The sequence below is a fragment of the Pleurodeles waltl genome, chromosome 7 (genome assembly GCF_031143425.1).
Source record: "Pleurodeles waltl isolate 20211129_DDA chromosome 7, aPleWal1.hap1.20221129, whole genome shotgun sequence".
In the NCBI taxonomy this organism is placed as follows: Eukaryota; Metazoa; Chordata; class Amphibia; order Caudata; family Salamandridae; genus Pleurodeles; species Pleurodeles waltl.
In genome coordinates this window covers 873,043,134-873,057,524 of record NC_090446.1, presented here as the reverse complement: position 1 = coordinate 873,057,524, position 14,391 = coordinate 873,043,134, and the positions used below count along the sequence as shown (strand labels likewise).

The window sequence follows — 14,391 nt, the reverse complement described above, 5'->3', positions numbered from 1 at the left end:
TCACATGCCTTTTGTGTGCACCTCTTTCTCATGCACTATTTCATGGACCTCTCATGTACAACCTTGTCTAGCCACACAGCAAACACCCTAAGAGCTGCTTATTACACTGTCTTCACTTAACTAGTGGTACGCTGATTCCCACATTGACCATCACTCAAAAAAGCGAATACTACAGGACAAACACGACAAGTCACCTGCCACTTCAGCATGACTTCCTATCACAGGAGAGCAGGCATCTGTGTACACTCACCTGTCACAGTTAGAAATGCACAGCTGATACCAGCATCACCACCACTCCCACCCCATCACATCAGCAAAGACGCGTGCCTTTCACTATGCAGACGTGAGATCTTGTGCAAAGACTTCACCATCAATGAAATGCAACTAACTCTAGCATGTATAGTTATGCAAAACCTCAGGAGGAGATTCAGACTCAGCAAAGAAATCAACAGAGACTGCTACACCTCCTCACAAATGTGAAAAATGCCTCATGTCATGACTGGGGTGACCAGGCCACCATGCACATCACACCTTGTTCTTACGGAGTACCAGAAACACAATTGACATTTCACAGTCATCTGCCTGCAAGGCTCTATGCCATATCACTGATACTCTCGAAAGCCATATTGTAAACAGTGTCACTTTCGTGACAAGCACATACCGACTGCAATGACATCAGTGGAATTACCTTACCCGCGTAAGCCATTGTGGCAAACACACGTCCCCCAGAAGCCCCATATGTGCCCTTATGTCTTTAGCGATGGTAAAGAACGCACCAACCTCAGCATTCACTTGGTATTCGATGCCAACGTATGCTTCACAATCATTACACAATTCGTCCCTTAAGATTATTGTGTATCAATATAATACAGACTGGTATCTCTGCTAAGGCAATGGCTACAGTATGAATGATAAAAGGAAAATGCTTGGATTTCCAGGAAAAAAACGTTTTTTTCAGTTTTGGGTTTTTAGTACCTTTGTTACGGTCATGTGTGGAAAGATTTACGGACATTTTACTGCAGGGCAAACACCGGCACACTCTCAGGGGTGTAGCTTCAGTAGGGTATTTTGGGTCTTGGGGTCTTACAACCCGCTAATTAATGGATTCTCCTGTAAATAGATGGGCACAAGTGCTTTCTATTGGGTATGGTGAAGTGTAGTGTCTGTCGAATTTCACCTAAGATTTTTACATGCATTCACAGACAGAAACATACAGACACACACACTCTTCTCCTCCCTGTTTTGAAGTTCTTAGAACTGTTATTTTACAACATATTGCTATTAAGTAACTAACTCTCACTGCTGCCCTTTCCACTGCCCCTTAAGTCCCCTCATGCCCTGCTTCTCATATAATGTATTTTACCTTAATGTGTCAGCATCATTTTGGGAAATTTGAAGCTCACCTTCCTAATCTTTCTGACCAATATACGCCCCTGCACACTCTTAATGTGTTAGCCCTGAAGTGATTTCTGTTTTTTTTAATTTATTTTTTTAATAACGGGCTGCACCCTTCCCCATGCCCCTTGTGTCCTGCTCTCCCTGACCAAGGCAGGGCTGTCTAATTAGGCACTGCAGTGCAGGCAGTGAAATGTCAGTTAGAAAATAAACACTGTACACATGGGTGTCCACAGAGTGGGATTTGGATGGGTAAGAGGGGTCACTTGTCTCCCCCCTGGATTTAGGTACTGCCTGGTGTGCAGGCTCACAGTACAGCATAACACTACGGCCTCCATAGTGTTATGCCCCCCCTTAAAAAAAAAATGCAGACGCCCATATCTGCATACCGCGTGGAAAATACCTTTGAACAGTGACAATCACCCATCGTCAATTAAATGAAATCAAACCAAAGAAAGGCATACAATTAAGCCCCATAGTTGCTTGAAACATAAAATAGAAATATCTATCAAACATCTTCACCCTTTTGTTACACAGTCCCTACGATGTTAGTAGGACTGTGCATTAGGTCATCAAAATGTTTTAAACCATCATACGTCTTTCTGCTGTTGGCACTAAATAAACATGTTTGTAGCATGTGTTGTTGTAGATCACTTGCTTTACACACTCCTTCCACCTTGATAGGCCCGGCTTTTGGCATGGGCAAGGAGGGTCCCAGGTCTAGGGTGCCAATCTTCGGAGGGGCACACAGAGCCTTTTGCATTAAAGTCATGCAAACAGCAGGGCCCCTCTCACCTGGCTTCAGTGATTCAGCTTAAAGTTGTTTTAATCCTTTACTAACAGGCAGCAAGCTCTGTGTTTAACACCACATCACCCCTCTTCCTTTCCATCCCATCTTCCTCTCATCCTTGTTGACGTACACCTACAACTCCTATGCCAACAAAGGACTTGGCACCAGTGTGACCGAACTAAGCTGTGGGAGGTGAGGAGAGATATGTTTTCAGAGGCCAGGCACTGCTCAGGCAGGGACTGATCGGTGAACACAACAGGAAGTCCCTACAGCCTCATTTTAATCACTGAAGTGTACAACAAGGTAATAGGTGGAATGCTTATTTAATCGCACCCAGTAATGATGACTCACAGCTGCTTCATAGTCCGCCGTTATTTGGCACACCATGACACCTTGGTTTGGATCCAGATATCTTCAAATCAGCCTTGACTCTTCTCCAACAGAAACCACCCATCCTAAACTGGTAGGCCTCGTCCTCCCTGAACCATGGCACAAGCAACCCAAGACCAGTTTTGCCCGGACTGGGGTTCTTCAGTTGGGTGGAGCCTGGTTCCAGAGGCACATTGAAAATTGAACCATCATCTGGGCATACTTGTTACTTTTAGGGCAAGTGGAGCCTTGGTTCCAGGGCAAGGAAAAAACATTCCTCAGTCCTGAACCACCAATGAAAAGGTCTTCACAGTCACTACTGACCACTGATCAGATGCCAGATTGGCGCCAGCTCTGGAAAAGCCTCAATGATGTTCAGCTTCAATGTTGAGAGATTCCATCTCAGCATCAAGAGTTTGAACAGTCAGTTTCAGAGATGAGGTAGACTCTAAATTGGACCTTAAAACCAGAAGTTAAGTCAGTGCTGAGACATACAACACTGCTAGAAAATCAGACTGAGTAACCTAATGTCGGGCAAAGGATGGCCTACCTAGAGCCACTCACAGGTTACATCGTGGATCAACTACCACATGCTACACTACCTGGCCAATCCAAACCAAGAAAAGATGCCTCGCATTTGAATACACCATCTCTGAGGGGGTAATTGCCAAATCTGGTGTAGGTATGCACCAGGTTTTAAAAATGTCAAATATATAAATACCACATAGGGCCTCCTGCTAATATACCTTTACATAATACTTCAACCACTCAAAACCTCAACGACCGCAGACAGGTATCAGGTGAACCCACAGGGAACAGAGGCACTTTTAAATAGTTAATCTTTAGGCACTTCTGTGTGTTATGAAGCTGTGTCACCTTACCCAATGTTTCCTAAAAGCACTGTATGCTTTTCCTCTGATGAGCTCAACAATCGTGTGCTCATCGAGGTTTCTCTTGAATAAATCTGCCACAAAATTTAATGGCTGGGCTTTGATGTCAAAGGGCACCTGAAGGGAACCACTTTTTGTGGGAATGGCTAATGTTCCTTCCACCTAGGCTTTTGGAGACTGACAGGGCTGGCAACATGTCTGTGACATAAATGAAAGGTGTCTGCTGAATCTCAAGTGTGTCATTAAATTCACTGTGTGTGAACAGATTGCTGGGTGAGGATATGTATTAGACTCCATGTGAGCATGCTGCACAAGATATTGGTTTCCCCTGTGCAGGGCTGGTGTTGTCCTTTTTGACATGCAAGCCTCCTATGTACATCATTCCTTTTCCACTCACAAACACTAGGTGTGCCTGGGGTAGAAGAGATAGTCTGCTCCCTTCCTTCGGAAGTAGGTGAGTTCCCTGCCAAAGTGAAATCCATACTCCCCCTTTTCTGCCTGTGCCTACAATTTCCCGTGTGATGGCTCTCCAGATAGAGCCATTCCACATGCACCTACACCACCTTAATCTGGTCTCAAGGGGAACAATAGAGCCTAAAGCCTGCAAACTGAGACACATGAGCAGGAACAATGGTCCTCCGGGATTGAAGAAGTATTTGGACATTTTTAAAGGTGCTACCTTTTAGACTGGGCAATATTAGCTTCAAGAGGAGGATAAGTTCTGGCCTCTCAGCCAATACCTAGTTTGATATTTGAGTCATCACTGTCCTGTGCAGCAGAATCAGAAGGGAAAAACAGAGTGGAAGACTCAGGAACACAATCTGTGCTTGATTCCACCTTCACTTCAAATGCCCTAAGTCTGGGAACCCTCTCGACTCACTTTGCTTCTCGATCTGTGGAGTGAGAAGATTAACCCACATGCAAACCGAGCTGTACCACACTTGCCAGGAGAAGTGAACAAATCCACAAGAACAAACAAGGCTCAACTGACTAGCAGAACCTGCCTATGTACAGCACAATAGACACAGATTGTTTAGGAGCCACATGGTTGCCCTGGCTTAACATCCATGGAGCAATACACCAAAGAGCTGAAGGGTACCATAATCCCAGAACCATCTGAATCAGCTTCTTAGCTGGTCTGATTCCAGAGATATTGTTGTTTGAAGCTCTGGTGAAGGCCCTTTTTGTTCATGTCAGTAGCCACCGAACTCTTCATTCCCGTTGTTGGTGCTTCAAGCCTGTGGGTGCTTCTCACACTGAAAACACTTGTCCACTGCCAGTGGTTCACATTATACAGGCCTTACTCCCAAGGTATCATCTAAGGGTCAACTACAGTACACACGCTCAAAAGCCAGCCATGGTTCCCACCTTAGATTCCAGCTGAGCAACTGGACTCTGCACTCCAACTGGGCATCAATGTATGGACTCCGGGACAGCTCTCCACCACCAATGAATACTTAACTACTAACTGGATTCCCAGTGCCTAGGAACTGTAATCCCTTGTGGAATTGTTTCCTAGACCAAGAAGGTTCTAGACTCTGCTGGTTGTGGATGTGCATAATAATTATTAGTATAGAATATTTTACTTACCTATAATGAGGTCCTTTTCTGTTTGAGGGATATTTAATTTACTGTGATCTAACCTGTTGAACTGTTTCTGAGTTCTAACCAAATACTATGTCCCAGAATAAGCTTAGGCTGATCGCCCCAAACAAGTACTAAAAGTGATTTTTTGGTCTTTCAGTTTGAGTGCAATAGTATTGTATCCCTAGTGCAGCAACGGTAAACAGTAACTCTGATTGTAACTATTAAGTAACCTCTACTGCCCTGCAACCACAAGAAAAGGTTTAATGCACACGTAGGAGTCGCTGTAGGCAGGAGACCAGCTGCAGGTGTGCCTTATGAGCCACACATGACGGTTAAACAATGATTGGAAATTAAGGATGACCACAGATAAGTATTTCCATAGCCAGCGCTATAACTGCTTCAGGCAATATCCACAACACCACTAGCCTGGAAAAGCCACTGAGCACAGAAGGGTGGCACTACTGAGGCAGTGTCTCATTGATCATCTTTGCATGGACTAAAATGGCATGTGTAAGCCCTCGCAGGAGCACAAACAATACACAGAAATTGTGAGAGTCTCCTGAGTACTGCCATCAGATGTAGGCCTCCTAACATGGATCATGGGCACATCTACTACTTTAGGCCCACCCAGTAATGGCAGAAGTGAGATGGTATGGATGAAAAGGGCAGACTCAATGGCCTACCTTGACCAACAAAACCAAGCATTGTGGTAGATGCTGGGTTAGGGATGTGATGTTGTCTACTTATGTGACTTTCAAACATGTGGCAGAGGCATCCCACTCCAGCCTTCTAAATAGTAACAAATACAAAGCTGCAAAGTGCTCCCAATTGTAGAAGCAGACAGGGCAATCTCACCTACAAACCAAACACTAATGATGTCCTCACTGCCAGTATTAAAGGGACTCACCTGTTGATAAGTTGCCTGCCCTGTCCGTCCATCAGACTCGAAGTTGCTGAGCAAAAGCATTCTGCATTCACACAGAAAAAACTGTCTGTTTACCCTTTTTGTTGTATTTCAAATGTTGTCCACTGTGTAAATAGTAGAGCGAGAGAGAGAAAAAGAGGGAGAGAGTTCAGTGCATAGCATGTCTCCCTGGTTTTCCTCTCTGTGGTGTGCTTTGACTCATGAAATGCTACCACTTCATCTGTGTCTTTGCTTCTGTGTCTCCTGTCAAACATGTTTCTATTGCCAATTTGTGATGGCAATCATCATCCTATCAGTCTGCACCTCTAAATTTCATGTTTGTCTGGTTTAGCCTCCTGTTTGTTCCCCATGGAGCCAAGTCAAGTTGCACTAACTTTGTGCAAAGAATCCACTGTAAGAGATACTCTTTTCCATTGCTCACTGCTCCACCAGTGACCAACTATACACAGGAATAGGAAGGCCATTGTTAGAAGTAGGGAAAGTGGAATGGGATAAGGGGAAAAGCGATGTAAAGTACACCGCCACTCTGCCTCTTACTTCTGTTGATCAAGGAGATCTGCAAGATGTAGTAGGTCTCCAGTTGACAAAAAGAAATCTTAAGTAACATGTCGTTAGGGGTGCTAAGTTTAAATTAAATTGTGAATGGATATACTTTAGCAATATCTCTGTGAAGCCAATTCTCTGTACTTTTATATGAAACTAATAATTCCTGAAAACTAAACTTAATAAACTAAACATACGAAAAGTATTTAAAAAATGCATGTGTACTATCATTTCTCCCTATGCACATCAAGCGTTATCGCAATAGACTCAAGATGAGCTATCATTTCTGTTTGACTTCAGTAAAACTGTAGAGCAACCAACCCTGTTAACATCCTGTTCCCTACTCTTTACAAATGCATGTTCATACTAGAACTCTGATACCTTGCAAAGTCATTTATATATACACATACAATATAGTGTAATATAAGAATTCCTCCTGTTTCTTCACAGGGAAGTCCTTAATAGAATATAGCACCCTATAGTTCAGATACATGTTCAAGAAAATAGTTTGAAGTGTGTTTTCATCAACAATGCACCCATCTGTATACTTCTCTGTATTCCCAACGTCCATTAAAACAATCCCTTAAAAGGCAATAGGTCTTGGCAAAGAAAACCCAAGACCCATGTAGCAAGGTCCTTGCTACAGCAAAATTGTATCATGATTGCCTAGCAGAGGACACCATGATGAACGCTTTCCTTTGCAGAACGAAACCTAACTTAAATATGTTTGGAGCCCCCCCCCCATCCCTGCACATGAACCACACTAAGCGATAAGCAGTACCCCCAGACCTTATTTCTGATACCACACCAGCCAGTCTCATCATCATTTTCTTCCCATCTCTATTTCTGCAATTCAGTATGTGCATCAGGTGTCTGAGACTGCTGAGAACCATGAAGTGGACACTTTTAGATTGTTCCTTCCTGTGGTGAGTAATGCCAGCTGTCTTTCACTTGTACACTGTGTAAGCTACAGCTAGTCCTGGAACCCTCACGTTTTTCCATTCTGTTGCCTAACTGTTGGTCTGGGCCAGGCATGCAAAACCCATTGGGCTAAAACGGCTTCAGTTCTCCCCTTCATGTCTTAGTCCGGGTTGCCGCAGTTTACAGTACACACACAAGTCTTTAGCTGAAGCGTACTGGGCTGTGCTGTAGGTGGAGTCTCAATGGCAGCCTCTTATTTAATATTTTGCAGCTCATACGGAGATTAAGGTGCATAAAAAAATAAGGGAACTCTGATGCTGAGTGCAGAGAGGGTTTTCTTGACGTATCGCCTTCAATTAAATACATATAAAATGCAAGCTCACACTTTAAATGGAAAATAAAAGCTAGTTAAAATAACTTGTGGAAAATGCATTCTTTATTTTGGGAGAGCTGAATTGGTTAATGTGATTGCTGATGTCTGATGACTGAATTTTGGTTCACTGGCTAATAGTTACACTCACATTTTAAACACACAAAAGCATAGAAATTCACCTGTTATAGTTAGAGTTATTTCAAGTAACTATACCTTGTGCCCTAAGGTAAATATAACTCGTGCCCCTGCCATGCACAGTTTTTTTATGAATAACTTTACAACAAATGTTACAGTGATATTATCAATGATCTTATAAAAGATGTCATGAGTACTGTAATATTTGCAGTATTTAGCAGTGCATGCCGATGGTGCAAGGGCATGGGTTTTTGTTACCTTAGGACATGTGTGAATTTCCATAAATTTGTACATTTAAAATGTTCCTGTAACCTTTGGTTTTTTAAGTGAATTTCTATGTTTTTCAAAAATTCTATTTCTATAACATCCCTTTAATTTGAATTGCTATATGTTAATCCAACCCGTGCCATCAGCTGAGCACCGCGGGGTTTGGCCACAGAGCCTGGCCTCCCTCAGGCCCTGCAGGCAACGCCCCCCTAAAACCACCCAACCCCACGCCACACACGGCCTTTGGCCGTGCGCGGTGGGGTGTGGCCTCAGTGTGTGGCTTGCCTCCAGGCCCTGCGGCCGACCCCACTATAACCACCCAACCCCTGCCACGCATGGCCTTTGGTCGTGCACAGGAGGGGTTGGCCGCAGGGCCTGGACTGTGGCTAGGCCCTGCGGTCAACCCCTTTTAAGCTCCAAACCCTGCACCACACACAAGGGGGCAACATGAAATATTTATATTTAGGGGAGGGCGCAAGGGGCCCCGAGGGCCTTGGGTCCGCCACTTCCATGGGGCAACCTCATAAATATTTGAAGGGTTGACACGCAAAATCCTCTCAGACCCCAGGGACCGCCACCTCCCCAGGGCAACCTTAAATAAATATATGAGGTGCCTCACAGCCCCCCGGCCTCAGGGGCCACCATGTCGTACTTAGGGGGGGAGTGAGCAGAACCCCACCTCCTCCTAACAACATGAAACATTATGGGGGGATTTGGCCCAGGGGAGGTGGTGGTCCCCTGGGCCGGGGGTTGTGACAGACCCCCTCCTTTAATGTTATTGTAGCCCCGGGGAGGCGGTGGTCCCCGGGACCAGGGGGTCCATGCAGCCCCTGCATAGTTTTTCAAATGTAGCCCCGGGCAGGTGGTGGTCCCCAGGGTGCAGGTGCTTTGCAAGACCCCCCCCCATTATTTTATTTTAAAACTAGCCAGAGGGAGGTGGTCCCCGGGGTGAAGAGGGCCCCATGACATATTTTCAATCATAGCCCAGGGGAGGTGCTAGTCCCTGGGCTGTATGGGGGTCTGCAGGACCCCCCCCCCCCCATTTCCTTGTTATAAAACCAGCCCTAGGAAGGTGGTGGTCCCTGGGGTGCGGGGGTCCATGCAGCCCCCTGGCATATTTATTAAACATAGCCCCCAGGAAGTGGTGGTCCTCTTTCACCCCCCTCCTTTATTTTTTTACTTCACAGTGCCCTTGGGACCAGGCCCAGCCTGGGCCCAAATCACTAACAACTCAGGGGACCATGTTACTTTTTAAATCATGGAGAACTCCACGGATCCAGCTGTGGATTTTTCTGTGATTTAAAAAAATGCTTTTAAGCCTGGTGAGGGATATGAGGGGGGGGGCTGGATCAAGACTAGGGGGGTAGGGTATGTATACCCTTCCCCCTTTTCTTTTTTTAATGTTTTTTTTGGGGGGATTGAAGCTGAGTCCCAAAATAGCTGCTAACACTTCTTGTTTGATTTGTTCGCAGACAATCAGATCTCAGCAGGAGATCTCTCTGGATCCACGGCCCTAGATATACAAATTTTCTTTCCCTTTAATATCTCAAAAACTACTGAATGGATTTACACCAAATAAAACAAAGGGTGATCTGCAGACCAGATGTTACCATTTTGCCAAATTTGGTGTAATTCCGTCCAGTGGTTTGGGCTGCAGGCGTGTCTAAAGAGTATGGGAATGAACATGAGAAATGCACTTTTTTGACCCCCTCCTTTTCCTCACCCCCCCCCCCCTCACTTGATGTATCATCCTGAAATGTTCAATGCACAACAAGACCCAGCTTGGCACTTCTTCTGGAAATTTTCCTGAAGATTCATCAAACGGTGCCATAGATATAGGCAAGTCAAAAAACGCTTTTTCTATGGAAACTAGGTCCTAACTATAACTACATAATGGCAACCGCCAGTAGGTAATATATATATGTACGTTCGATGGCATGTGATTACAGAGACACATGCTGTGCATTTGTAGTCCACCATCTAGTGTTGGGCTCGGAGTGTTACAAGTTGTTTTTCTTCGAAGAAGTGTTTTCGAGTCACGGGATCTAGTGACTCCTCCTCTTCGGCTCCATTGCGCATGAGCATCGACTCCATTGTTAGATTGCTTTCTTTCCGCCGTCTGGTTCGGATGCGTTTCCTCTTGCTCCGAGATTACGATTCGGAAAACTTTGTAAAACTCTCTTTTCATTGGTATTGTATCGATCGGGTTAATATTCTTCCATCGACACAGCAGTACTGTCGGGAAAACAACTTTGTTTGCCCTTCGGGGTGCGCGCACCCGACTCGGGCCGATTCTGTCCTCGGTGCCATGCGAAGTATTCGTACATAGACCAGCATCTGGTTTGCAACCCATGTCTTTCTGCCGACCATCGGGAAGAAAACTGTGAGGCCTGTCGATCCTTCCAATCGAAAAAGACTCTTAACCCCTTCGCTGCCAGGCCTTTTCCCCCTCCTGTGCCAGGCCTTTTTTTGCCTATTTGGAATTGTTCTCGCTTAGGCCCTCATAACATTTTGTCCACATAAGCTACCCACGCCAAATTTGCGTCCTTTTTTTCCAACATCCTAGGGATTCTACAGGTACCCAGACTTTGTGGGTTCCCCTGAAGGAGGCCAAGAAATTAGAAAAAATACAGTGAAAATTTCTTTTTTTTTAAAAGAAATTGGAAAAAGGGGCTGCAGAACAAGGCTTGTGGTTTTTTCCCTGAATATGGCATCTACAAAGGGTTTGCTGTGCTAAAATCAGCAGCTTCCCAGCTTTCAGGAACAGGCAGACTTGAATCAGAAAACCCAATTTGTCAATACAATTTTGGCATTTTACTGGGACATACCCCATTTTTACGATTTTTTGTGCTTTCAGCCTCCTTCCAGTCAGTGACAGAAATGGATGTGAAACCAATGCTGGATCCCAGAAAACTAAACATGTCGAAAAGTAGACAGAATTCTGAATTCGGCAAGGGGTAATTTGTGTAGATCCTACAAGGGTTTCCTACAGAAAATAACAACTGAAAAAAAAGAATTGAAATTGAGGTGAAAAAAACAGCAATTTTTCTGTACGTTTTACTCTGTAACTTTTTCCTGCAATGTCAGATTTTTGAAAGCAATATACTGTTACATCTGCTGGACTCTTTTGGTTGCGGGGATATATAGGGCTTGTAGGTTTATCAAGAACCCTAGGTACCCAGAGCCAATAAATGAGCTGCACTCTGCAGTGGGTTTTCATTCTATACCGGGTATACAGCAATTCATTTGCTGAAATATAAAGAGTGAAAAATAGCTATCAAGAAAACCTTTCTATTTCCAAAATGGGCCCAAGATAAGGTGTTAAGGAGCAGTGGTTATTTGCACATCTCTGAATTCCGGGATGCCCATACTAGCATGTGAATTACAGTGCATTTCTCAAATAGACGTCTTTTTTACACACTCTCTTATATTTGGAAGGAAAAAATTTAGAGAAAGACAAGGGGCAATTACAATGGTTTTGCTATTCTATGTTCTTCCAAGTCTCCCGATAAAAACGATACCTCACTTGTGTGGGTAGGCTTAGCGCCTGCGACGGGAAATGCCCCAAAACACAACATGGACACATCCCATTTTTTGACAGAAAACAGAGGTATTTTTTGCAAAGTGCCTACCTGTAGATTTTGGCCTCTAGCTCAGCGGGAAACCTACCAAATATGTGCATTTGTGAAAACTAGAGACCTAGGGTAATCCAAGATGGGGTGACTTGGGGGCTCTGACCAGGTTCTATTACCCAGAATCCTTTGCAAACCTCCAAATTTGGCTAAAAAACACATTTTCCTCACAGTTCGGTGACAGAAAGTTCTGGAATCTGAGAGGAGCCACACATTTCCTTCCACCCAGCGTTCCCCCAAGTCTCCCGATAAAAATGATACCTCACTTGTGTGGGTAGGCCTAGTGCCCGCGACAGGAAATGACCCAAAACACAATGTGGACACATCCCATTTTTTGACAGAAAACAGAGATGTTTTTTGCAAAGTGCCTACCTGTAGATTTTGGCCTCTAGCTCAGCCGGCACCTAGGGAAACCTACCAAACATGTGCATTTTTGAAAACTAGAGACCTATGGGAATCCAAGATGGGGTGACTTGTGGGGCTCTGACCAGGTTCTGTTACCCAGACTCCTTTGCAAACCTCAACATTTGGCTAAAATAATATGTTTTCCTCACATTTCGGTGACAGAAAGTTCTAGAATCTGAGAGGAGCCACAAATTTCCTTCCACCTAGCTTTCCCTCAAGTCTCCTGATAAAAATGATACCTCACTTGTGTGGGTAGGCCTAGCGCCCGTGACAGGAAATGCCCCAAAACACAACATGGACACATCACTTTTTTTCACAGAAAACAGAGGTGTTTTTTACAATGTGCCTACCTGTGGATTTTGGCCTCTAGCTCAGCCGGCACCTGGGGAAACCTAGCAAACCAGCGCATTTTTGAAAACTAGACACCTAGGGGAATCCAAGATGGGGTGACTTGTCGGGCTCCGGCCAGGTTCTGTTACCCAGAATGCTTTGCAAACCTCACAATTTGACCAAAAAAACACTTTTTCCTCTCATTTCGGTGACAGAAAGTTCTGGAATCTGAGATGAGCCACAAATTTCCTTCCACCCAGCGTTCCCCCAAGTCTCCCGATAAAAATGGTACCTCACTTGTGTAGGTAGGCCTAGCGCCCACGAAAGAAAATGGCTCAAAACACAACGTGGACACATCAAAATTATCAAATACAAAACTACCTGTTTTTGCAGGGGGGCGTCTGCGTTTTTTTTGTCCTGGGCTCAGCAGCCTTCTAGGGAAACCTACCAAACCCAGACATTTCAGAAAACTAGACACCCGAGGGAGTCCAGTGAGGTGTGACTTGCGTGGATCCCCCAATGTTTTCTTACCCAGAATCCTCAGCAAACCTCAAATTTAGCTAAAAAAAATCACATTTTTCCCACATTTCTGTGTGGGATCACCGCACTGGGACACATTTCATACCACCCAATGTTCCCCTCAGCCTCCCGGTGAAAATTATACCTCATTTGTGTAGGTGGGCCAAGTGCTTGTGAAAGGGAAGAGCCAAAAACATGTTGATATTGAGGGGGGACAAATGGGGGTCCAAAAGGGCAGTTTGCAAAAAAACATTTTGAGGCTGACAAGTGTAGCAGAATTTCTATTGGTATAGATGAGACAATGCTGGGTGGTAGTAATTTTGTGGATTTCTGCAGATTCCAGAAGGTTCAATCACAAAAACGTGGGGAAAATGTGTGATTTCCAGCAAAGTTGGAGGTTTGCAGGGGATTGTGGGTACAAAAATGGTGCGGGGTGCATGTGAAACACACCAGTCTGGAATCACCCATATGTTTAGTTTTCAGATGTGTCTAGGTCTTGTGGATTTTTCTACATGGCAGCGTCCGAAAGTCCATAAAGTGCAGCCCTCACCATTCCAAGTGGGATGATTTTGAGAGTAAGCCAAGTTCTCATGGCCCAAATGTAAAACTAAAACCCAAAATAATCAAATGCCTTCTTGCTTGCTGTGGGATAAGATGTTTTAGAGTGCGGGGGAGAGCTGAAAGACTGTTACCCCCTTCAGTTGAGGAGGGGGAGTAACCAGGCCCATACTGGTTGGTAGCCAACATCCCAGTATTTTTTTTTTTTTTAATTCCCTGGCATCTAGTAGACTTTCTGCCCCCCCCGGGGTGTGGATCAAGGGTAATTGCCCCATCTGCCCACTAGTGGACAAAACAACTTTGGCCCCATTTATTTGGGGTGGGGGTATGGCCATACCCTCACCCTCTTATTTTTGGAAAAAAAACTTCCCTGGCCTCTGGTGGGCTTTCTGCCCCCCCTTGGGGCAGATGGGCCTTCCAAAAATAGACCCATCTGCCCCCAATGGGGGGCAGATATGGCCAACAGTAATGTGCTCCCATGGGGAGCGACCCTGACCCAAGGGGCTGCCTCCCTAAAGAAAACACACGCATACACACACACACCAATCCCTGGTGCCTAAGTGGCTTCTGTCCCCATGGGGGTAGATTGGCCTAACAAAAACTGGCCGATCTGCCCACAAGGGGGGCAGAAATGGTCTAAATACAATTTGCCCCCCAGGGGAGCGACCCTTGCCTAATGGGTTGCTCCCCATCTCTAAAAAAACAAACAAACAAAAAAAACACCCCAAAAAAATTTGCCCTGGCGCCCAGAG

General features: G+C 44.9%; 1 protein-coding gene across 2 annotated transcripts in view; it reads left to right on the top strand.

Annotated features, from left to right (window-relative positions):
- Nucleotides 1-14,391, top strand: part of FCHSD1 (FCH and double SH3 domains 1) — a 310,185-nt gene that overhangs the window by 245,702 nt on the left and 50,092 nt on the right. The window lies entirely within an intron of this gene.